At 48.4% G+C, this 16,610-nt stretch overlaps 1 protein-coding gene across 9 annotated transcripts in view; it reads left to right on the top strand.

Moving 5' to 3' along the window:
- Window positions 1–16,610, top strand: part of CELF6 (CUGBP Elav-like family member 6) — a 223,874-nt gene that overhangs the window by 170,147 nt on the left and 37,117 nt on the right. The window lies entirely within an intron of this gene.

Below are 16,610 nucleotides of genomic sequence, written 5' to 3'. Positions count from 1 at the left end.
CCATTGGCTGCCCCAAGCACCTGCTTGCTGCGCTGGTGCCTGGAGCCGGCCCTGATGTCCGGGGTTTCCTTCCTTTCATTCATAAGAACATAAGTAGGGCCATACTGGGTCAGACCAAAGGTCCATCTCACCCAGTATCCTGTCTTCTGATAGTGGCCAATGCCAGGTGCCCCAGAGGGAATGAACAGACCAGGCAATCATCAATTGATTCATCCTCTGCCACCCATTCCCAGCTTCTGGCAAACAGAAGCTAGGGACACCATCCCTGCCCATCCTGGCTATTTGCCATTGATGGACCTGTCCTCCATGAATTTATCTAGTTCTTTCTTAAACCCTTTTATAGTCTTGGCCTTCACAACATCCTCTGGCAAGGAGTTCCACAGGTTGACTGTGCATTGTGTGAAAAAATACTTCCTTTTGTTTGTTTTAAACCTGCTGCCTATTAATTTCATTTGGTGACCTTCAGTTCTTGTGTTATGAGAAGGAATAAATAACACTTCCTTATTTATTTTCTCTACACCAGTCATGATTTTATAGACCTGTATCATATCCCCCCCTTAGTCATCTCTTTTCCAAGCTGAAAAGTCCCAGTCTTATTAATCTCTATATGGAAGCCATTCCATACCCCTAATGGTTTTTGTTGCCCTTTTCTGAAACTTTTCCAATTCCAATATATATATTTTTGAGATGGGACGACCACATCTGCACACAGTATTCAAGATGTGGGCATAGCATGGATTTATATAGAGGCAACATGATATTTTCTGTCCTATTATCTATCCCTCTCTTAATTATTCCCAGCATTCTGTTAGCTTTTTTTGACTGCCACTGCACATTGAGTGGATGTTTTCAGAGAACTATCCACAATGACTCCAAGATCTCTTTCTTGAGTGGTAACAGCTAATTTTATATGTATAGTTGGGATTATGCTTTCCAATGTGCATTACTTTGTATTTATCAACATTAAATTTTATCTGCCATTTTGTTGCCCAGTCACCCAGTTTTGAGAGATCCTTTTGTAGCTCTTTGCAGTCTGCCTGGATCTTAACTATCTTTAGTAATTTTATATCATCTGCAAATTTGCCACCTTGCTGTTTACCCCTTTTTCTAAATCATTTATGAATATGTTGAATAGGGCTGGGCCCAGAACAGACCCCTGGGGGACACCACTATTTACCTCTCTCCATTCTGAGAACTGGCCATTTATTCCTCCCCTTTGTTTCCTATCTTTTAACCAGTTGCCAGTTCATGAGAGGATCGTCCCTCTTATCCCATGACAGCTTACTTTGCTTAAGAGCCTTTGGTGAGGGACCTTGTCAAAGGCTTTCTGAAAATCTAAGTACACTATAATTAATTGGATCCCCCTTGTCCACATGCTTGTTGACCCCCTCAAAAGAATTCTAGTAGATTGGTGAGGCATGATTTCCCTTTACTAAAACCATGTTGACTCTTCCCCAACAAATGATGTTCATCTGTGTGTCTGACAGTTTTGTTCTTTACTAGTACTGAAGTCAGGCTTGCCAGCCTGTAATTGTCGGGATCACCTCTGGAGTCCTTTTTTAAAAATTGGCGTCACATTAGCTATCCTCCAGTCATTTGGAACAGAAGCTGATTTAAATGATAGGTTACAGACTACAGTTAGTACTTCTGCAATTTCACATTTGAGTTCCTTCAGAACTCTTGGGAAAATACCATCTGGTCCTGGTGACTTATTATTGTTTAGTTTATCAGTTTGTTCCAAAACCTCCTCTAATGACATCTCAGTCTGGGACTGTTCCTCAGATTTGTCACCTAAAAAGAATGGCTCAGGTTTGGGAATCTCCCTCACATCCTCAGCCATGAAGACCAGTGCAAAGAATTCATTTAGTTTAACCGCAATGACTTTATCATCCTTGAGTGCTCCTTTAGCATCTTGATCATCCAGTGGCTGGTTGTTTAGCAGGCTTCTTGCTTCTGATGTACTTAAAAAAAAATAATAATTGTGCTATTACTTTGAGTCTTTGGCTAGCTGTTCTTCAAATTCTTTTTTGGCCTTCCTAATTATATTTTTACAGTTCATTTGCCAGAGTTTATGCTCCTTTCTATTTTCCTCACTGGGATTTAGCTTCCACTTTTTAAAGGATGCCTTTTTGTCCCTCACTGCTGCTTTTACTTTGTTGTTTAGCCACGGTGACACTTTTTTGGTTCTCTTACTATGTTTTTTTCATTTGGGATATACATTTAAATTGAGCCTCTACTATGGTGTCTTTAAAAAGTTTCCATGCAGCTAGCAGGGATTTCACTTTTGGTGCTGTACCTTTTAATTTCTGTTTAACTAACTTCCTCATTTTTGTGTAGTTCCCCTTTCTGAAATTAAATGCTACAGTGTTGGGCCCCACCGCCCCCCAGCAGCCCCCCCGCCACAGGGATGTTACAGTTAATTATATTATGGTTAAGGCTCCGTGTTTGTCACAGAGGTCATGGAAGCCACGGATTCCGTGACTTTCCATAACCTCCGTGACTTCTGCAGCGGCCCGTGTGGTTGGCCCAGGAGCTGCCTGAGCAGCTCAGGCAGCCCCTGGGCCAGTCACATCGGCTGCTGCTGGGGCAGTCTTGGGCCCCACCGCCCCCCAGCAGCAGGAGTTTGGGTGGTGGGGGGCTCAAGGCTGAGGATTAGGGTGCGGGGCAGTGCTTATTGGGGTGGGGCTCCCTGGAAGGGTGACAACAACTCCCCGGCCCACAGACACCTCCCCTGCAGCTCCCATTGGCCACAGTTCCCAAGCAAAGGGAGGGTGCCCTGAGTGCTGGGGTGGGGGCGGCCCCAGGGACACCGCGGGTACTCAGGGGAGGGGGTGCTTGGGACAGAGCAGAGGTAGCACGTGAAGCTAGGAGCTGGAGGTTGCCGCTTCCCAGGATCCGGGTAGGGAACCTGCCCCAGGCCCACCAACCCTCCTCCCCACCCAGCAGCTGTGACGCCCCCCACCCGGACCACAATATCCCCATGAGCACCCATGGCACCCCTGGGGCTGCCCCTCCAGCACCCCCCGGGACCCACCCAAGCACCTGCGGTGCCTCCAGGGCTGCTTACCCCCCTCCCCCAAGTTTTAGTCAGGTATATAGTAAAAGTCATGGACAGGTCACGGGCTATGAATTTGTGTTTATTGCCCGTGACCTGTCCTTGACTTTTACTAAAAATACCCATGACTAAAACATATCCTTAGTTATGGTCACGATTACCAAGTGGTCCAGCTATATGCACCTCTTGGACCAGATCCTGTGCTCCACTTAGGACTAAATGAAGAATTGCCTCTCCTCTTGTCGGTTCCAGGCCTAGTTGTTCCAAGAATGTCATTTAAGGTGTCGATCGCATCCTGACTTGACATGTACCCAGTCAATATGAGGATAGTTGAAATCCTTCATTATAATTGAGTTTTTTGTTTTTATAGCCTCTCTAATCTCCCTGAGCATTTCACAGTCACTATCACCATCCTGGTCAGGTGGTTGGTAATATATCCCTACTGCTATAGTCTTAATTTTAGAGCATGGAATTACTATCCATAGAGATTCTATGGTACAGTTTGGTTTATGTAAGATTTTTACTTCATTTGACTCTGTGCTTTCTTTCACATATAGTGCCACTCCCCCCAGCCCCACAGAATAGCCTGTTCTGTCTTTCCGATATATTTTGTATCCTGGTATTACTGTGTCCCATTGATTATCCTCATTCCACCAAGTTTCTGGGATGCCTATTATATCAATATCCTCATTTAATATGAGGCACTCTAGTTCATCCATCTTATTATTTAGACTTCTAGCATTTGTAATTGAATGGGACTCTTTTTCATTTGATTGTTTCTCATCAGATCCTACCTATATTTTATCATCTTCCATCCTCTCCTCCTAACTAGGACATAGAGAATCTCCATTAATAGATCTTCCCTTAAAGGATGTCTCTGTCCGAATCACATGCTCCTGCATACATGTCGGCTTTCCACCTCTTCCCTCCCCCTCACCCACTCCTATTTCCAAGAAAACAACATGATGCCTGGACTTTGTAGACTTTATAGACCTTGGCCTGAAGAAAATGACAAACAAAATCACTTCTCTTTAAGGTCTCAATGCACTGCTTGCATAGGTACCAGGACTTGAGAGGGATGTCATGCATTAGCCTTCTAGTCAATGGCCTGCCCTGAAAAGAGTTGTGTAGAGCAAAGCACTGCAGTTCCTGTCAGTCAGTGGGGCAGCCTGATGCCTCAGCACAGTTTGTTGAGGTTGTGACCAGCAGTGGTGGCTAAGGCAATTGGAGTGCAGTGCGTTCCTCCATCCAGGTAAGACAAGGAGGACTGATACTATGGTGACGGGCTTGGTATAGGAGAGTGGATAGATGATTGGTAGATATTCCCCCCGTGAGCTGGGATGAGCCAGGTAGCACTTAGGCTTCATCATGGCTAGATACTACCTCTAGGAGTTCAGAGTCATCCCAGAGAATAACTATTTTTCCTGTCATTTGCTCTGACGTAGGCCTTGTGGTCACTAAGTCCTGGACCAGGTGTGGCTTCCTTGGTGGGCAGAAAAATATATTAATTAGTGAGAAAAGATGTTTTCAGGTGAAATGTCACAAGCTTTCCCAACCCTGCAGAGGTGGGGCAAAAACACACTTGTGCCCGGAGGGTGTGTGAAGACATTTACACAGCCCTCTTTATGTGTAGAGGATGGAAGTACCCTCAGGTCAGCTCCCTAACCAAGTCTTTATCTCATGCCAGGACCTGCTCAGGCAGCAGGTGTAACATAATGATCAGTTTAATGTTGCATAGTCACTGTGCTGTGTACAAAGAATGTTATAAAAGGGGCCAGCAGTCCAGTGTCCAAAATCAGTTAAAAATAGAAAGCAGGCATGGCAGAAAGTCTGTCTGATTTCACTTTCCACTAACCAGAACAGACCCCTACAAACATGTCCATGTATACCTTGGGCCAGCTCTTCAGCTGGCCTGCAGAAGTGTGGTTTCATTGAGGTCCATGGAGCTAGACCAATTTACACTAGCTGAAGCTCAAGCCCAGTTATTTTATGGCTATTGAAGGCCCGAACAAACCCATGCAGCCAAAAAATCAAAAGGCCTGTATTCATGTGGGCAAACTCAGCAGACGGGGCTGGTCCAGCCAGAGAGACAGGATGGTCCAGTGGCTAGGGTACTAGCACAGTACTCAATTGACAGGGACTCTGCCACAGACTCTGTTTGTGACCTTTGGCATGTCACTTAGTCTGTGACTCAGTGCCCCCTCTGTGAAATGGAAATGATAGTTCTTACCTATCTCGCAAGGTGTTGTAAGGCTAAGTAGATGAAAAAATTCAAGGCACCCCTATGGTCACGGGGGCCACATAGGTTTAATCAAAATACAGATGAGTAACATCAAATGAACTTAGAGTAGGTGTTTGTCATACCAGCTTGCACTAGGAAGCCCCAGTGAAAAGGGAAGAGGATGTGGAAATGGAGTAAGTAGCGAGAGGCTGGGAATCTTTTATCTGCCCAAGCATCTCAGCATTTCACTCTGCAGCTCTCCTGGAGGTTTGTTCATGTGTGGCCATCCCATTCCCCCACCGACTCCTGCTCAGCACTCAGCTCACAGACAAAAGAAGGTGGCAGGAGTCATGGCTTGTTTTGAAATCTTGTACTCCTGGGAGTAATAACAAAATCTCTGCCTGGCACATGCTGCTACCCCAGTGGGAGGAGTATGGAAGGAGACAGTGTCACAGACAAAGCAGCTAGACTCCCCAAACCCACAGGTTTGAGTCTCTCCCCCAGACTCAACTCACCCCATCAGTTTTCTGAGGCTGAAAAATTGAGTGCTGGCCTATGGCTAGTGACCTTAAAACTCAAGGTCTTCTGTGTGTGTACTAAAGATCCCCTGGCCCTTTCCTTAAGATGAGAGGTGTGCCCATGTCCCCTGTCCTCTCTGGCTATGCTGTGCCACGGAGATTGCTGTACATTGGGCTGTCAAGCATTTTGGAAAGCTGTGGGTTGTGAAATACAGGAGATGTTATTGTGATGCATGGGATCAGCTGTCTTTGCTTTCAACATTGACACACCTGAACCAAGTAAACTACAGTGTGTTCACCTTACAGTTACTGCTTCAGGCCAGTTATTAGGCACAGACACATCATGTCTATAGACTGCCTGGGGTGGGGGTTTTACTACTCTTGGGATAATCCTGGGAATGGGGCTAGGAATATATGCTTTCATATAAGCTATCGACACACTGGTAAGATGCTTTGCAGCTGGTCTTCCACTCCAAACGTGCTGTGGCAATCCCTTAGCATCCCACTGAAATCAATGGGACACCCTTGGTACAGTACATCATTCAGCAAAGGGAGGTGCATCCTGCCTGAGGAATGTGGCATACTTAGCAGCATGTTTACATGGACAAGATGGTACCGTTTCTCCAAGGGAGAACGAACCGTTTGAATTGGCATAAAAGACTCTGGTCTAAATCGGCATAACTCCATTGATAACCCCCAATTTTCACTGCTGAGTATTTGGTCCTAGAAGACAGTCCCTGCCGTGGTGATGTCTCATGTAGCTGGACAGATGTCAGAGGCCATTCAGGTGCGTTACAACCTTATAAATCGCAGCAGCTGTATTCATTGCTGTTGACCATGCTAGGCTGCCCTGCAGTGAATCAATAATCTTCTCTGTCAGCCTGGTTTAATTGCATGGCACTGCCAAGAGCTCCTGGGTAAGTTCTGAGGCATCCTGCATTGGCATAGAGCTGGGAGATATGCGCATGCTATGACATCCGGTAGATTCCAAGTGTAATGATGCGGCCTCTGGTGGGACACAACTGAGAGTATCAATTCAGGACAAAGTGCTTAGAGCAGGACAGTCACAGCCCAAGACTGGGTGTCCTTTATTATTAAGGCTCACCAAGCAATTCCCTTAGACACTCCAGTTTCCCAGTTTCACCACCAGCACTGCTCCTTATGGGGACGAATGGTTATGGAAAACCAATACCCAGTAAAAGAAAAAAGGTGCTCCCGATCCCAAAGAACCAAGCCTCAGACCCAGGTCAATATACAAGTCAGATCTTACCCACAAATCATGCTGTTGCCAATCCTTTAAAATTGAAAATCTAAAGGTTTATTCATAAAAAGAAAGAAATATAGATGAGAGCTAAAATTGGTTAAATGGGATCAATTACATACAGTAATGGCAAAGTTCTTGGTTCAGGCTTGTAATGGAATAAACTGCAGGTTCAAATCAAGTCTCTGGAGTACATCCACAGCTGGGATAGGTCATTCAGTCCTTTGTTCCGAGCTTCAGTGTAGCGAAGTTCCTCCAGAGGTAAGAAGTAGGATTGAACACAAAATGGAGGGGTTTCCGGGGCCTTTTATATCCTCTGCCATGTGGAAGGACCCCTTTGTTCTTACTGTGGAAAATCACAGCAGCAAGGTGGAGTTTGGAGTCACATGGGCAAGTCACATGTCCATGCATGACTCAGTTTTTTACAGCCATTGCTCACATGCTACCTTGAACGTCCCCAGGAAGGCTCCTAATATGTGGATTGGACTCTCCCAAGGTCCACTGTCAGTTAAGTGTTTCTTGGTTGGGCACTTAATCTGAAGAGTCCCTTCTCAATAAGCTGGCCAAATGCTTCACTGGTGCTTCTTAGAATCAAACACACTGAGTTACAAGTACATAGCCAATATTCATAACTTCAAATACAAAAATGATACATGCATACAGACAGCATAATCATAACCAGCAAATCATAACCTTTTTATAGACACCTCACTCAACAACCTTTGTACAATATTTGCTGCAAATATATAACAGTGATTGCAATAATAATCTATATGGTCACAGTTCATGTCAATAATGTCACACCAAGGTCAGGACCTGTAGATAGATCTCCACTGTTATGAAGATCAACATCCCCCACAGCACACCTTTCAAAACCCAGGGGTCCTACACATGCTTATCACAATATGTGATAAAAACAACGAGGAGTCCTTGTGGCACCTTAAAGACTAACAAATGTATTTGGGCATAAGCTTTCGTGGGTTAGAACCCACTTCATCAGATGCATGGAGTGGAAAATACAGGAGCAGGTATAAATACATGAAAAGATGTAAGTTGCCTTACCAAGTGTGAGGTCAGTCTAACGAGACAATTCAATTGAGAGCAGGATATCAAGCATTCTTAAAACTACTGACAGAGCCAGAAGGGTACCCAGAAGTCACCTACTACAAGACAGGCCCAATAAAGAAAGTAACAGAACACCACTAGCCATCACCTACAGCCTCAAACTAAAACCTCTCCAGCACATCATCAAGGATCTACAACCTAGCCTGAAGGATGATCCCGCACTCTCACAGAGCTTGGGAGACAGGCCAGTCCTCGCTTACTGACAGCTCCCCAACCTGAAGCAAATACTCACCAGCAACTACTGTGATAAACTCAGGACAGACAGTTGCAAGAGGGGGGGGAGGAGTCAGTCCCAGAGGGTTAAAAGGCCCTCCTCCTTATCAACTGAGAGGCAGCTACAGGTCCACCAGGTTCAGCTGAGAAAGGGTTACCAAGGTAGCAAATTAGAATCAGCTGAGGGGAGCTACCTGAGGGTAATTAGGACCAGCTGATTCCAACTTGGAGCTGCCTGAGACCTTTTTAAACCCCTTCCTGGGAGGAAGGAAGGGGGGAAAAAAGCAGAGAGAGAAGGAGCCCGGCTGCCAGGAGTGTTGAAGCAGCAAGCCTCCCCAGGAGGAGCGGCAGGACGCTCTCCTACAAGGCAGGGTAAAAATACTTTAACTAAGACTGATGGGAAGACAGGGGACAGACTTCCCCTGAGTTCTAAGGGGGACTGCATTACCCAAGCCGGTCTCACCAGAGCTAAAAACAGCAGAGGCTGGGGAGACTGAGACGGGACTTTGCCACACGTGGTGTCAGGAGTGGGATGTGAGTGAGACTTTGCGGCAAACCGTCTCGGGGCAGGGTAAAACACCCCCCCCCAAAAAAAATGGAAGATGTAGTGAAGGCATTGGTGCAGGCTACTGCGGCCCAACAAGAAGCTACCAGGGTGCAGATGGCTGCCCAGCAGGAGGCGGTGCGAATGCAGCAGGAGACAAATCAACTCCTGATGAGCCAGGCAGCTCAGGATCGAGCCACCTTGCATGAGGTTGTGAACCAGCTAAAGGCCCTGACCACCCTAACGCACGGCCCCCATGGGACTCGGCCCCTGCACGCAAGCCGCTACTTACAGAAGATGACGATGGATGATGACGTGGAGGCATATCTCCTTGCGTTTGAGAGGACGGCCCGGCGGGAGGCCTGGCCCCAAGACCAGTGGGCCAGTATCCTGGCACCTTTTCTGTGTGGGGAGGCACAGAAAGCATATTTTTATATGACAACAGAAGCAGCTTCAGATTACTCCCAGCTAAAGGCGGAGATCCTGGCGAGGTCTGGCATGACGACAGCTATAAGGGCGCAGAGGTTCCATGAGTGGAAATACCGAGCCAACAAAGCCCCGAGGTCCCAGCTGTTCGACCTGATCCATCTGGCCCGGAAGTGGCTATGCCCCGAGACCCGCCGGCCGGAGGAAGTCGTGGAGACCATAGTTGTGGACAGGTACATGAGAGGGCTACCACCCGACATACGAGGATGGGTCAGTCAGAACGATCCCTCCTCCTATGATGAGCTAGTTGCCCTCGTAGAGAGATGCCTAGCAGCACAGGAACTCTCTCGGACCACTGGGGAAGGGAAGCGCCAGGATAGGAGACAAGTCTATCTACCAAGGGCCCGAGTTGCCATAGCTCCAGGCCGAACTATGGCAGGGAAGAAGGAGGACGAAGAGCGGCCAAAGTACTCAGAGGGACCTGGGGACTGGGAGAGAGAGACTCGGGGGGTAAAGCCTCACAGCCCAAAAATTAAGGGGCTGCCCCGAGGAGGGTACCGATGCTATGCATGTGGAGAGATAGGGCATATAGCTGCCCAATGCCCAAACCTAGAGGAGCCCATGCAATGCGACCTGGGAAACCTAGAAGAGCCATGTGACCTGATAAGTCTAGTAGGAGTAGCGATGGGCCCTCATAGATATACTAGGCAAGTTAAAATGAATGGTATAAAGACCACCGCGTTAGTAGACTCAGGAAGTGCGGTCACGCTGGTCTCGGGAAAGCTGGTCGGGTATGATCAACTATCCCGGGCCAAGCGCACAGGAATATCCTGTGTCCACGGGGATGTCAATTACTACCCGACCATCCGAGTGAAAATAGAGGTCCAAGGAAACCCCACTAAGGTGATGGCGGGGGTGGTCCCGAAACTCCCCTACCCAGTCCTCATAGGACGAGACTTCCCAGGGTTTGGCAGTCTACTTCCTGGAGAGGAGCCAGACGAAGATAACACCCCAGAGAGCAATGGGGTGGCCTCAATAGTTAGCAACCCCCCAGCCTTCCAAGAATTTGCCCAGGATTTATTCTCGCCCCCTGGGAAAACCAGGAAGACTCGGCGAGAAAGGAGGGCAGATAAGAGGAGGGGAATGAGCATCTTGGCCCAGAACCAGAAGCCTATACTCGTAGGGGAGAGGGTTGGCCCAACTGACAAGGGGACTAGGCAGGAGGTTGGGGAGCCAATAGCTGGGCCCAGTTCCCCAGGGACCTCCCTTGAAGGGGGGGGGGGGAAATAGAACCCTCTGAGTTTGGGCAAATTGGACCTTCACTAGAAAATTTTGGACAGGATCAGGCCAATGATCCAGTATACCAGAACATTCGCAAAGAAGTAGTGGAGGTGAATGGGGTCCCTGTGGAAGGGAGAGCCAAGGGCCCAGGGCCGTATTATATGATCAAGAAGGATCTGCTGTACCGAGTCGTCCGTATCCAAGAGCAAGTCGTGGAACAGCTCCTAGTACCACAGAAACATCAGAGGGGCGTGATGGAGCTAGCCCACAGCCATCTGTTCGGGGGACATCTAGGGGTAGATAAAACCCTGGACCGAATTCTGCAGAGGTTTTTTTGGCCTGGAATATATGCGGCGGTCCGACGATATTGTGCCTCCTGTCCAGAATGCCAGTTACACGGGCCCCGACCACGCTTAAGGGCACCTTTTGTACCTCTCCCGATTATTGAAGTCCCCTTTGAGCAGATAGCTATGGACCTAGTAGGGCCGTTAGAAAGATCAGCCCGAGGCCATCAGCACATACTGGTGGTGCTAGATTATGCCACCCGATACCCCGAGGCCATTCCCCTACGGAACACTACGTCCAAGACCATAGCTAAAGAATTAATCCAAATTTTCGCTAGAGTGGGAATACCCAAAGAGATCCTGACAGATCAAGGAACTCCCTTTGTGTCTAAATTAATGAAGGATCTATGTGCAATGCTCCACATACGGACCCTAAGGACATCAGTCTATCATCCGCAGACCGATGGCCTCGTCGAGCGTTTTAACAGGACGTTGAAGAACATGATACAAAAGGTGGTGAGCCGGGATGGGAGGAACTGGGACACCCTGCTACCGTACCTAATGTTTGTGATCAGGGAGGTGCCTCAGACTTCGACTGGGTTTTCCCCGTTCGAACTGTTATATGGTCGCCACCCCCGTGGCATACTGGACATTGCCAAAGAAAGTTGGGAGGAACAGCCGAACCCAGGGAGAAACGTCATCGAGCATGTGTTGCAGATGAAAGACAGGATAGCCCAAGTCACTCCCATAGTGCGGGAACACATGGAGAGGGCACAAGGGGCCCAACAAACATATTACAATCGCCAGGCGACGATCCAAAAATTCCAGGTGGGAGATCGGGTGATGGTACTCGTACCCACAGCAGAGAGCAAGCTCCTGGCCAGATGGCAGGGGCCGTATGAGATAATAGAAGCCGTTGGAGAGGTCGATTACAAAGTCCGACAGCCCGGACGCCGGAAGCTGGAACAAATCTATCATGTGAACCTGTTGAAACCTTGGCAAGACAGAGAAGCACATGTGGTCACTATAGGGTCACCTCCTCCCGAGAGCAACCTGCCTGGCCAAGTGGGAATATCCCCAGAATTGACCTCTGACCAGCGAGCAGAGGTGATCAACATGATCGAACGCAACCAGGATGTGTTCTCAGAAAAGCCAGGCCGGACTACTGAGGTTCACCATCACATCCTCACAGAGCCTGGAGTGAAGGTGAATGTAAAGCCATACTGGATCCCGGAGGCAAAAAGGGAAGAGATCAAGTCAGAAGTCAGGAAAATGTTGAAGTTAGGGGTCATTGAAGAGTCTCATAGCCAATGGTCAAGCCCCGTGGTCCTAGTACCTAAACCAGATGGCAGTATGAGATTTTGCAATGACTTCCGGAAACTGAATGAGGTGTCCCAATTTGATGCGTATCCTATACCCCGGATAGATGAGCTAATTGACCGACTGGGGAAAGCACGATTTTTGTCCACCCTTGACCTGACTAAGGGTTATTGGCAAATTCCCTTGGCCAGGGCTGACAAAGAGAAGATGGCCTTTTCAACTCCAGAGGGACTGTATCAATACACTGTCCTCCCTTTCGGTTTACATGGGGCTCCTGCAACCTTCCAACGGCTCATGGACAAACTGTTGCGCCCACATGGCAGGTATGCGGCCGCCTATCTTGATGACGTCATTATACATAGTCCGGATTGGGAGACGCACTTGGGGAAGGTGGAAGCAGTCCTGGACACCTTGAGGAAGGCGGGGCTGACTGCAAATCCCTCCAAATGCGCAATTGGGCTAGCAGAAGCCAAATACCTTGGATATATAGTGGGGAGAGGTGTGGTGAAGCCCCAACTCAACAAGTTAGAGGCAATACAGAATTGGCCCCGACCTGTCCGGAAGAAACAGATCAGAGCATTCCTGGGGCTGGTGGGGTACTACAGGCGGTTCATCCCCCACTTCGCCACCAGGGCATGCCCGCTAACTGACCTAACGAAAGCCCGTGGCCCGGATATAGTGAGATGGTCTAGTGCGGCTGAGGAGGCGTTTGCAGATTTGCGGATCGCACTCTGCACCGACCCAGTGTTGGTAGCTCCAGACTGGGAGAAGGAGTTTATCTTGCAAACGGATGCCTCAGAGGTTGGGTTGGGAGCGGTGCTTTCACAACTGGTTGGAGCGGAAGAACACCCCGTCCTGTTCCTCAGTAGGAAACTCCTGCCCAGGGAACGTAAATATGCCGTAGTAGAGAAGGAATGCCTGGCCGTAAAGTGGGCCATTGAAAGTCTTCGCTATTACCTACTCGGACGGAAGTTTACCCTTGTCACGGACCATGCTCCTCTGAAGTGGATGCACCAAAACAAAGAGAAAAATGCGAGAGTGACCAGGTGGTTCCTGTCGCTACAACCCTTCCACTTCAGAGTACAACATAGGTCTGGAATCAAGCATGGCAACGCGGATGGCCTTTCGAGGGTACACTGTTTGCCGACCCAAGTAGCCCAACCCTGTAGTGTTGAGCAGGGGTGGGGGATGTGTGATAAACTCAGGACAGACAGTTGCAAGAGGGGGGGGGAGGAGTCAGTCCCAGAGGGTTAAAAGGCCCTCCTCATCAACTGAGAGGCAAGTACAGGTCAACCAGGTTCAGCTGAGAAAGGGTTACCAAGGTAGCAAATTAGAATCAGCTGAGGGGAGCTACCTGAGGGTAATTAGGACCAGCTGATTCCAACTTGGAGCTGCCTGAGACCTTTTTAAACCCCTTCCTGGGAGGAAGGAAGGGGGGAAAAAAGCAGAGAGAGAAGGAGCCCGGCTGCCAGGAGTGTTGAAGCAGCAAGCCTCCCCAGGAGGAGCGGCAGGACGCTCTCCTACAAGGCAGGGTAAAAATACTTTAACTAAGACTGATGGGAAGACAGGGGACAGACTTCCCCTGAGTTCTAAGGGGGACTGCATTACCCAAGCCGGTCTCACCAGAGCTAAAAACAGCAGAGGCTGGGGAGACTGAGACGGGACTTTGCCACACCACACAACAAAAACACCAACCCAGGAACCAAACCCTACAATAAACGCCGTTGCCAACTCTGTCCACATATCTATTCAAGGGACACCATCTTAGGACCTAACCACATCAGCCACACCATCAGGGGCTCGTTCCCCTGCACATCTACCAATGTGATATATGCCATCATGTGCCAGCAATGCCCCTCTGCCATGTACATTGGCCAAACCGGACAGTCTCTACGCAACAGAATAAATGGACAGAAATCTGACATCAGGAATCATAACATTAAAAAACCAGTAGGAGAACACTTCAATCTCCCTGGTCACTCAATAACAGACCTAAAATTGGCAATTCTTCAACAACAAAAATTCAAAAACAGACCCCAATGTGAAACTGCAGAACTGGAATTAATTTGCAAACTGGACACCATCAGATTAGGCCTGAAAAAAGACTGGGAGTGGTTGGGTCATCACAAAACCTAAACCTAATTTCCCCAATACTAATTTCCCCCTACTGTTCCTCACACCTTCTTGTCAACTGTCTGAAATAGGCCACTCTCATTACCACTTCAAAAGTTATTTTTCCTCCCTTGGTTTCCTGCTGTCAATTGAATTGTCTCCTTAGACTGACCTCACACTTGGTAAGGCAGCTCACATCTTTTCATGTATTTATACCTGCTCCTGTATTTTCCACTCCATGCATCTGATGAAGTGGGTTCTAGCCCATGAAAGTTTATGCCCAAATAAATTTGTTAGTCTCTAAGGTGCCACAAGGACTCCTCATTGGTTTTTCTGATACAGACTAACACGGCTACCACTCTGAAACCTGACAACATGTGATATATCTCATCCAGTACACCAACAACTGTGTGGGTGAAACCATTCGCTAAGCTCTCGAATGAACTCACACAGGAAAATGATAAGACAATAACACCCTGTCACCTGGGGGTGAACAGTTTTCACACAATGAATCTATGATCGCTCTATGTCTGACCTCTCCGTCATCATTTTCAAAGGAAACCTGCACAACACCTTCAAAAGACCAGCCTGGAAGCTTAAATTCATAACACTGCTAGACACTAAAGATCATGGACTGTACAGAGACACTGGAATCATGGATTATTACAACAAAATCCACTAACAACCCCCACAAACTGACTTTTTCCCCCTCTCTTCTACCCCACTATGACTGCAGGGGTATTAACAGACCACTTCACCTTGAATGGTCCATTGAAATATGGGTTAATGACTTATGCTAAACAATCTGTTCCTTGTGTTTTGCTGTGACTCTCTGAGTACATTCCGCAGACCTGAAGAAGAGCTCTGTGTGGCTCGAAAGCTTGTCTCAGGCCCCGTCTACACTAGCAAGTTTCTGCGCAGTAAAGCAGCTTTCTGCACTATAACTCCCAAGGTGTACACACTGCCAAGCCAGTTAGTGCACAGAAACTGCGGCGTTGCAGCGCTGTAAAAAAACCACCCCAACAAGAAGCATACAGCTTTCTGCGCCAGGGCTACAGCACTGCGGTACCAGTGTAGACACCGTGGCGATTACAGCACTGCAATTGGCCTCCGGGAGGTGTCCCACAATGCCTATTCTCACCTCTCTGGTCATAGGTTTGAACTCCACTGCCCTGCCCTCAGGTGACCAACCATCATCCCCACCCCATACATGCCTTTGCAAATTTGAAAGTCCCCTTCCTGCTTGCTTGGTGATGTGTGCAGTGGTCTCAGCACATCTTTCCGGGTGGCCATGCCTGCTTCACGCACCAGGCAATCCCCCACTTGCAGCAATGCTGAGCTGCTGGACCTCATCAGCATTTGGGGAGAGGAGACTGTCCAGTCCCAGCTGCGCTCCAGCAGTAGGAATTATGATACCTATGGACAGGTTTCACGATGCATGACAGAAAGGGGCCATGACTGGGACACATTGCAATGTAGGGTAAACATGAAGGAGTTGCGGAACACCTACCACGAGGCACGGGAGGCAAACCACTGCTCTGGTGGTGTACCCACGAGCTGCCAGTTCTACAAAGAGTTCGACACAATACTCAGTGGTGACCTCACCTCCACTGCAAAGACCACTGTGGATACTTTGGTGGCTCGCATGCCAGTTGAGAGTGGACCGAACCAGAAGGAGGAAATCTTGGATGAAGATGTGGAGAGGAAGGGAGACCAAGAAGCAGAGGATGACTCGGACATCAGAGATGCATGCAGCCAGGAGCTCTTTTCTACCCAGGAGGAAGCTAGCCAGTCACAGCTGTCAGATGTTGGCGAAGTGCAAACAGGAGAGTAGGCCCCTGGTAAGTGGATCTGATTTGGGGAATTGCTGAAACGAGTTGTTGGGGGCAGGAGGGTTGTAGAAAGCAGGCTTGTCTCCCACCGCATGCCTAGTCTAAGTGTCGGAACAGGCTTTTGATTGACTCCCTCACTTTATGGGAAACTCCCTCAGAGATCTCCAGGAAACTCTTGTGGAGATACTGGGTAATCTGCAGCTACAGGTTCTTCAGCAGAGCTGCTTTGTTTCTTGCCCCATTAAGAGTAACTTTTCCATGCCACTATGCCGTCACAAGGCAGGAGGGAAGAGATCATTGCTGCACACAGGCGAGCTGCATACGGGCCAGGGTGGAAGCTGCAGTCTTGGAGAAGACCCTCCCTTGATTCCCTGCTCACCCTCAGCAGCGAGATATCTTCCATAATGATCACATCCTG

This window comes from Mauremys reevesii, linkage group 10 (genome assembly GCF_016161935.1).
Source record: "Mauremys reevesii isolate NIE-2019 linkage group 10, ASM1616193v1, whole genome shotgun sequence".
NCBI lineage: Eukaryota > Metazoa > Chordata > Testudines > Geoemydidae > Mauremys > Mauremys reevesii.
Note: the sequence above shows the minus strand (reverse complement) of the source record. Positions and strands in the feature narration are given on the sequence as shown.